The sequence below is a fragment of the Saccopteryx bilineata genome, chromosome 3 (assembly GCF_036850765.1).
Source record: "Saccopteryx bilineata isolate mSacBil1 chromosome 3, mSacBil1_pri_phased_curated, whole genome shotgun sequence".
NCBI classification, from domain to species: Eukaryota; Metazoa; Chordata; class Mammalia; order Chiroptera; family Emballonuridae; genus Saccopteryx; species Saccopteryx bilineata.
Window position 1 is genome coordinate 178623079 of NC_089492.1, and position 9346 is coordinate 178632424.

Genomic DNA, 9346 nt, shown 5'->3' on the forward strand with positions numbered 1-9346 from the left:
TCCAGAACCAGTGCCATTCTTGTTATGCACATGCCTTACATTTGGTAGATATTCAGCACAGAAGAATGAATGAATGAATGAATGAATGAATGAATGATTATGTATTTAGAACATTTGTATTCCAGGAATATAAAAAATAATATATTAATAGGACCAGTTTGTGCAGATTCACATGAAACTTCCAAACATCCAGTCTAATATGACTTTTCCTCCCTAGCATTAACTTTACCAAATATTTAATAGAATATTTCCTTTAGCTAAGTGTATGTTGCATTGGAGTATGAAGTAGTGTGAAGTATAAAGGTGAATAAGGCAAAAACTCTGCCCTTAGGTTTATATTATAGTAGATGATGAATAAAGTATAAAAATAACCACGGTGTAAAGAAGACTTAAAAAAAAGAACCTAAAAGAAGTATTATGAGCAAAGTTCTGTGGATGTGCAGAAAAGAGGGAGATTACTTCTAGTACAGAGGCTCAAAGATGCATCCTGGTAGAAGTGAGAATTGAGCCTTCAACAGAAATAAAACAATAAGAGTGAATGGTAGGGGAAGGACACTCAAGATCAGGGTAGTCAACCTTTTTATACCTACTGCCCACTTTTGTATCTCTGTTAGTAGTAAAATTTTCTAACCGCCCACAGGTTCCACAGTAATGGTGATTTATAAAGTAGGGAAGTAGCTTTACTTTATAAAATTTATAAAGCAGAGTTACAGCAAGTTAAAGCATATAATAATAATTACTTACCAAGTACTTTATGTCAGATTTTCGCTAAGTTTGGCAGAAGAAATCTTTATAAAACAACTTACTATAGTTAAATCTATCTTTTAATTTATACTTTGGTTGCTCTGCTACCACCCACCATGAAAACTGGAAAGCCCAGTAGTGGGCGGTAGGGACCAGGTTGACTACCACTGCTCAAGACGAAAGGAGCAGCAGGGGACAAAAATGGGAGAGGTGACAAAGGATGCGATATATATGAAGGAGAGTTTGTGAGCTTAGCTGGAATGGAGAGTTGTGGGAGACAGATCTGGGAAGGAAGGATAGGCCCCAGATGGTCAGTAACCTTCAATCTTAGCCTACTGTGTTTGAACCCTAAGGGGCAAGCAGTGTGTGTGGGGGGGTATGATACTGACAGTTTGAAGCAGAATCATGGTAACTGGTTAATTTGGTGATTTTATCTAGGATTGAAAAAGGATAGGGAAAAAATGCTCTAAATCTTTTGGTTGTCCTTGAGATTCCAATCCATATCGGCTTTTCTCCTTAGCAAGTGATCTCATACGATGTGTACGATCTGCTTGCTGATGCCGTGTCAACATTTATGTATTCAACTTTTCTCAAAACTTCTCCTTTGTTCCTTAGATTTCATTTGAATTAATTTCCATTTTCTTGCCAAAACCAACAATATTCTTGCCTTAGACCCCTACTTTTTTATTTTTATTTTTTGTATTTTTCTGAAGCTGGAAACGGGGAGAGACAGTCAGACAGACTCCCGCATGCGCCCGATGGGGATCCACCCGGCACGCCCACCAGGGGGCGACGCTCTACCCACCAGGGGGTGATGCTGTGCCCTCTGGGGCATCGCTCTGTTGCGACCAGAGCCACTCTAGCGCCTGGGGCAGAGGCCAAGGAGCCATCCCCAGCGCCCAGGCCATCTTTGCTCCAATGGAGCCTTGGCTGCGGGAGAGGAAGAGAGAGACAGAGAGGAAGGAGAGGGGAAGGGGTGGAGAAGCAAATAGGCGCTTCTCCTGTGTGCCCTGGCTGGGAATCGAACCCGGGGCTTCTGCACGCCAGGCCGATACTCTACCACTGAGACAACCGGCCAGGGCCTAGACCCCTACTCTTACATCTGAACCTCCTCTCCATTGATTTTTTCCCCCAGGATCACATTGCAATTGCAATCAGCCAGGGCTGCACCAGGAGTTGATAATATGGTAGATGCATGGAAAAGAGGGGCTTATCATTAGAATGGTTTCACTGTTTCTGCTTTTCATCATATAACGTAAAACTTTTCAACGATTTTATATGAAGGGGCTTTGCTAGAATAGTGACAGAAAGTAGGTGACTTGGGACCTTCAAATTCATAGTCTCTAAAGCTTCTACAAGTATCAGAGGGAACCTAGGTTTCCAAGATCCCTTTCCAGATTCTGCTCCTGGGCTCCAAACACACCTGTGTATCAGTCTGACATGCAAGAGATTAACCATCTCTGCACTGGCTTGGTGAACAGTTCCCCCCCCCCAAAGGGATGTATTGGATGGAAACCAATGAATTCAAATACACCCTCTTTCATAAAAAGTGTTCCTGCTGGTGCACAGAGAGAGAGATTGGGTCCCTGGATTCCAAGTGGTGCCTTAAATCTTGGGCCCCAGGTCTCTGTGAAGTCTGCTTCACTCACATGGCTGCTGAGATAGGATTATTGCCCGTGCTCTTACCGTAGCCTCCTTTACCATGTTGACATGGTCTCTTACTGGTAAATGAAAAGCAGCCAGTGAATATGGTCTTCTTTTTTGGAACTTTTCCTGGCCCTGAGGAGGAAAGTATAATGGTGGCATGCCTCCAGAGGTGTGTGCCTTCCCTGGTGTCAGAAGATCTGAAGAACACATTCCCAGTGAGCCATGGGAGTTTGTATTTTATTTTAATGACTGCCAAGTGAAAAGTTATCAATGGTAATTTTACCAGTAGCTGATTCATACGTTGTGGATGCTGAGAATATAATACTGTCAGTGAACAGATTAATAACGGTAGCTAAGACTTACTGAGCACTTACCATGTGCCAAAATGTTCTAAGCATTTTATATGTATTATTAACTCACCAGCTTTATGTGGTGGGTGCTATTCTTATCTGCACTTCAAAATGAAGAAATAGGCATAGAGAGATTTAGCCACTTGCCCAAGATCACAAAGCAACCTTGGTATTGGGATTTTGGATTCAGTAGTCTGGCTTGACTTTGTACATTTAACCACTACACTTTGTAAAAACAAAGAAAAACAAATATGAATGAATATAAAACTACTGTTCATTATCAAAAATACTATTAGATATCTGAACAGTTGTGATGGGATTGATGTCTATGCATCACCAAGAATACTTAGAAATAAAACTGATATCCTGCTTCTGTTGAGCTGATATAGTAAGATTGACTTAACTTGAAGAAAGAAACTGATAGAACTTTTTAGTACTTCAGAGAAAGGCGCAAGTGAGTAATACTATCCTGAGTTTATGAGAGGTAGACAAATACAAGTTATAGAAGTTAAGTGTGCCCCCATCTCTGCAATACAAACTCCCCTGGCACGTGTAACAGAGTCACTAATTGCTTTGGGCATATGAACTCTACATTCTTTCTTCAGGAAGAAGGAACCAGGATGGCTCAGCTCCTGCACCTTGACCCTTCTCCTCCCCATTGCAGTATTGGAAACTTGTGCCAGGTAGCCAAAGGCCCTGAACACAAGTTTAAAATACCTCAAACTTTAACTATGCAAAGTCCCCATGAAGGATTTCTATCTTATTTATGTCCATACATCCTGATCCAGAATTTATAAGAGAACTCTTTGATGACTGTTCCGTGGTCTGATTTTCCCCTGTATATTATACTGAGCTTTCACTTGACAGGGCAGCAAGTATGGCAGAGCTGGCCACATCACATCACCTCTGAACACTATCTCCACTGCCCACCTCCCCTCCACCAACACACACATTACAGCTTCTTTTGGCTACCCCTTGCTCTTCAATACATAGTTCTAGGACATGGAAACAAATAGGAGTAAACAGCACAAAGTCATCTTTTTTTCCAATGTGAAAATCCTTAGTCATTATTTTGATTGCTCTGTCCACTCACAAATGGTGTGGGGGAGGGGAAGCTATGAACATAGGAGTTGAGTAGATTAACTAAAAATAAAAGGACAGGAAGGTGAACACCAGTTTCCCCAGCACTGCACACATTAAATATGGTACTACATTTGTTCAATGAACAGAGATTCTTAACCTGAGATCTCAAAACAGACTTCAGGAATCTGTGAACTTCATGAATTGTACGCCTATAATGTTTTAGGTTTTGTACATTTATCTGAGAAAATGATCCACAGCTTTTATCATATTTTTTCAGAGTCATCTATGTCTAAAATGCTAATCAAGATATCAATAATGTACAGAAGTGCAAAGCTGAGAAAAGTGGTTCCTTCCTACCTTTTTCTTTCTGAGTCCCTCAGCAAAGTCAGCATCCAAGTCTCGGGTGAACACAGGCTCTAGTTCTCCAGAACAGAGGTGTGAACAGCCTTGCTCAGCAGAATCATCCAGGCAGATCATGTTTGGTGTGTTTAATCTTTTGGGGATATCTTCTTTTTTTAAAAGGCACCTTGTGATGGTCATGCCTTAACTCACAGGGATAACTCACTAATCCTAGGCACTGAGGTGGACATGGGATGAGGGTCAGAGGCATTTGAGGAGATGAAGGGGGCTGGTGGACACCACTCAAACCACAGGGCATGTCTCTAATAGCCCACTTTGTGGATAAGATCATCCGTGCATGAGAATTTGATGTAACTAGAGATTGGTAAGAAGACTATTGGTCCTCAACTAGGAATTCTTTTTCTATTTCACTGACTCATTGCAACTATACCTAAATACTCCAGTCCTTTCTTCACTGAATACTTGAAATTTACAGTTTTATTAAACTGAAAATAAATTACTCTCAAAAAATTTTTTGTTTTCTGTTTTCTAAATCTCCCGTCTATATTTAAGTGCCTAAAAGCGGGACCATATGTATCTCAAATGTATTTTATGTCATTATGCAATGCTAAGGGAAGGCTACCCAGAGTCTCTTCTTGGCACATGTTGACAAATTGTCTCTATTCACCTGTCATCCAGGTGCACTTCTGTCAGGCATGCCTGCACAGCTGTCCACAGTGACCTTAACCAGGGAAAGTGCATGAAATGCAACCAGTGGTCAGTAAACAGTTTTGTTGGTTTACTTACTAAAATAAATCCAGATTTAAAGTCAGAGCTGAGAGAAATAGACAAGTTTGTCCAAAATAATACAGAAAAATAAAACTATTACCACAAGTGTTTAATATGTATTTTTTAAAATTCCAGTTATTGGGAAGAAATAAGATGATGGCTTTAAAAGCAGCCAATAAGAGAACTGCTATTTCCTAATAAAAAAAAAGCTAGAGTCAAAAATTTAGAGACAGCCTAGGAGAGAGAGATTATCCAAGAGAATTCAAGAAACCTGGAGGTTAACTTAAACTCAGAATGGAAAAAAAAAAGCCAATATAATATTCAACTCTTTTAATATGAGTTTACAGGAGATTTGAGAAGATGAAATTGCCTGAGGCCTGTGGTTCGACAAGGGTTTATTAGTAAGAAGATAAGCTTATACATTTTTCATTTTAATCTAGTATCTTAAAATACAGAGCAGATAAAAATAATTGTATCATTCATTTTTTCCATATCTTCTAAGTGATATGTAATTATAACTTAAAAGTGAAGCCTAATATATTGCTTGAGTAGAGAATTAGGACTCAGTTTTTAAAATAAAATTCTGTTTCTTAAGTGGAATTCTTCTTTTCTCAATTAATCATGCAGATATAAGTGTTTATACTTGTGCTATAAGATGGAGAGCCTATTAATGATGATAAAGAAAGAAAACCCTAGAGATGTGGAGAAGTCTACCTAGAATGTAGCCAAAATCACCAACTTCCTTTAAAGTGGTAGAAATGCTAAACTATCCATCCGCCTTGTATGTAGAAGGCTCTCAATAGATATTGGTTGAACTGAATATTGTGATAAATAAGATTCAGAGAACAACCTGGAAAATATACATTGCCTAGAAAAAGTTTTCACTATTCAACATAATTTTAAATAATAACTATAATAATCAGTGGTCTGTTATGAATTTAATATTGTATAAATGTATTATATACTTAGCAAGTATTAAATACAGAGTATACTTAATACATATACAATAAAGAATGGTTAAGATGGTGATGGAGTAGGCAGACGTTCCAACTTCCATCTTCCAGAACCAAAGTGGATTACAAGTTAATTTTAAGAACAGTCATCTTGAAAAACCAACTTTGGGCTAAACCAAGAGGAACCTATAACCAAACATCACCAAAGAAGCCACATTGAGGCTGGTAGGAAAAGCAGAAATGCGGAGAGGGCTGCCCAGCTCCCAGGAGCGAACGGTGGCCTGGAAGGACTTGTGTGGTGGTGGGGTTTTACTAGAGAGGGGAGAGTCCTGGGCCTCAGGACTGAAGCCCCAGCCTGCAGCCCCAGAGCCTAGAAGAGTTTGTACATACAGTATTTAGCTGCAAAACAAGTCAGGATACTGTTTGCAAGAAAGAGACAGAATTCTCAGACTCAGGATTCGTCTTAAAGGGACTGCGCAGAAAATCTCTTTCACAACCACTCACCCGGGGCTCTGGGGGATGGGGAGAGCTGAGAGGACCGGAGTAGCAGGAAGAGAGTGTAATCTAGGAGGCCCAGGGAGAAACACTTTGAAGGACACTCTAACCCCTGGGCTGAGTCACTCCCTAAATCTAAAGTGAATGTTTTTCCTGGAACCAGCAAGACCAGCAAAGGGAAGGAGGGCACCAGCCAAACAGAAACTCTCCTGCTGCACTCAGAGCAGAGTCACTTAGAAGCAGGGAGCCCATCAAGGATACAGAATTGAGTGCTGAGGTCTGAGCTACAATGCCACCTCCACACTGCTGAATGCTTGCCAGAGGGCTAGCAGTGGTAGGATGTGGGAGCATAGTCCTGTCCACAGGGGAGAAGCTGGGAGCCAGCCATGGCTGTGGCCTAAGTGTGTGACTGCAGTCCCACCTGCAGGGGTGGCAGAGACCCGGGAGCAGCCAAGGCTTGCAGCCCTGATGTGTGAAAGCAGTCCACCCATGGAAGTGGGGTGGGGCGGAGGCTGGGGCCAGCCAGGGCTTGCAGACAGGGCATGCATGAGCAATCCCACCTGCAAAGGTGAGGCAATGGGCAGGTATCAGCAATGCCTGTGCCTGAATGCCTGAGGTGGCAGCAGCAGTGGTGCTGGGCCTGCAGACAGACCGCACCTCAGGAACACAAAGGCCATACCCATTGGACTCCTGAGGCCACATTCTTCTGAGGGCTGAAAAGAAAGAAAAATATAAAATAAAATAAAATAGAAGGTTGGATAGAACGACACCTGAGGCTAAGGGGCAAGCCACATCCAATACCTTACCTAACCCCTGATTTATAGTACTGAGCCCAATAAGTGGCCACCAATAAGAGGCAGCAGAAAGTAGATCTCAGGGGAACTTGGACATTTAAACGAACATCCTCCAGGCCGAAAGTAGGTAAAAGCCAGCCTAAGTAGATATTAACAATGGCACCTGGGATCAGCAGAGGCAGCCACAGGACCTGTATTGCCTGTTGCTCCAAAAAGATAGATAAGGGCCAGTCATAGGCAGCGACCCCGACTGGTCTGCACCAGGCTCCAGACAAGAAGGTCCAGGGAGGGCGCATTCAGAGGCCAGATACAAAGAGCATCAGTTCAGGACCTAACAACCTTGTTAGAATGATGTCTTAAGAAAGGGCTCCTCACACCTGACCCAGTTAAGATATAAAAAATGGAAAGGCAGCTCTACTAGTTAAAGAGACCACAACTCGAACAAGCCTGCAAACCACAAACAGAAACAATGGGAAAACAGAGGAATGAAAGCCATATAAATCAACAAGAAAAATCCCCAGAAAAAGATCTGGATGAAATGGAAGTAATCAAATTACCAGATGCAGAGTTTAAAATAGTGATTGTTAGGATGCTTAAGGATCTCAAAGCTACAATGGATGGACTTAATGAACACCTAAATAAAGAGACTGTAAGCATCAAAAAGGACACTGAAATAATAAAAAAGAACCAGACAGAAATGACAAACGCAATATTGGAAATGAAGACTACGCTAGAAGGAATGAAAAGTAAGCTGGATGAAGCAAAGGATTGAATCAGTGACTTAGAGGACAAGATAAGTGAAAGCACAGAAGCAGAATAGCAAAAAGAAAAGAGACTCAAAAAGTCTGAGGACACTCTAAGAGAGCTCTGTGACATGAAGAGAAACAATAACCACATCATAGGGGTTTCTGAAGGATAAGAAAAAGAACAAGGGATAGAGAATCTCATTGAGGAAACTATAGCTGAAAATTTCCCTTAATTGATGCAGAAAAGAGTCATACAGGTTCTAGAAGCAGAGAAAAACCCATTAAAAAAGAATACAAAGAGACCTACACCAAGAAACATCATAATCAAAGTACCAAAGCTAAGAGATAAAGAAAGAATACTAAAAGCTGTAAGAGAAAACAGTCAATCACCTACAAAGGAGCCCCCATAAGGATGACATCCAACTTTTCAACAGAAACACTTGAGGCCAGAGGGAATGGCAAGAAATATTCAAAGTAATGCAGAACAAGAACCTACAATGAAGACTTCTTTATCCAGCAAGGCTAGCCTTTAAAATTGAAGGAGAAATAAAAAGCTTCCCAGACAAAAAACAACAACAATAAAAAACAACACATCAAGGAATTCATTACAATCAAACCAATGCTTCAAGAAATGTTAAGGGGCCTGCTGTAGACAGAACAAAGCAGGGAAAAAATCTAGTAAAAGAGGAATGTAGATTTAAAGAAAAAAAATGGCAATAAACAACTACATATCAATAATAACCTTAAAAGTAAATGGTTTAAATACTCCAATCAAAAGACATAGGATATGAGTGATGTCAGAGAAATGGCGCCATGAGGCGGGCTCCTGATACCTCTCCCTGAAATTTCAACAAATCCAACAACTAGAGACAGCAAAAAAAATCCCAGAAGCATCTGAAATACACATACACCAAACAAAGGTACGATTAGGTGAAAAGGTGATTGACTATATAAACCAATCTGAAGGAAATAGGATGGAGAATGGAGTATTCTGCTTCCCTCACTGACCCAAGACAGGTCTGCTTTCACTTGGAACTGAAAGGAAGGGGGGGTAGGACTGAGATGGTGGGCTGGCTGGAGCGGAGACATTTGGGCCAAGGAGACAGTGAACCCATGGCTCGGCCCACTCAGAGCTAACACTGGCGGCAGGCTCCGGCAGAGGTGGGTGAGTGGCTTGCCTGCAGAGTGGCCTTTGTTTACTCCCAGTCTCCCATTCAGTGAGTGCGGGCAGTGTACGAGCTGTTCCTCCTGGCACATCAGGTGTGGGTGCCTGCAATTCCGGACAGAAGAGCTGGGTCAGAGACTGTCAGCAGTGGCCTTCTGCATGGGCTGTGGCTGGAGTTTCTGCGTGGTCCTTGCTCCCTGAACAACACTGCGCAGGCAGCACATGAAAGCCAGCTACCCTA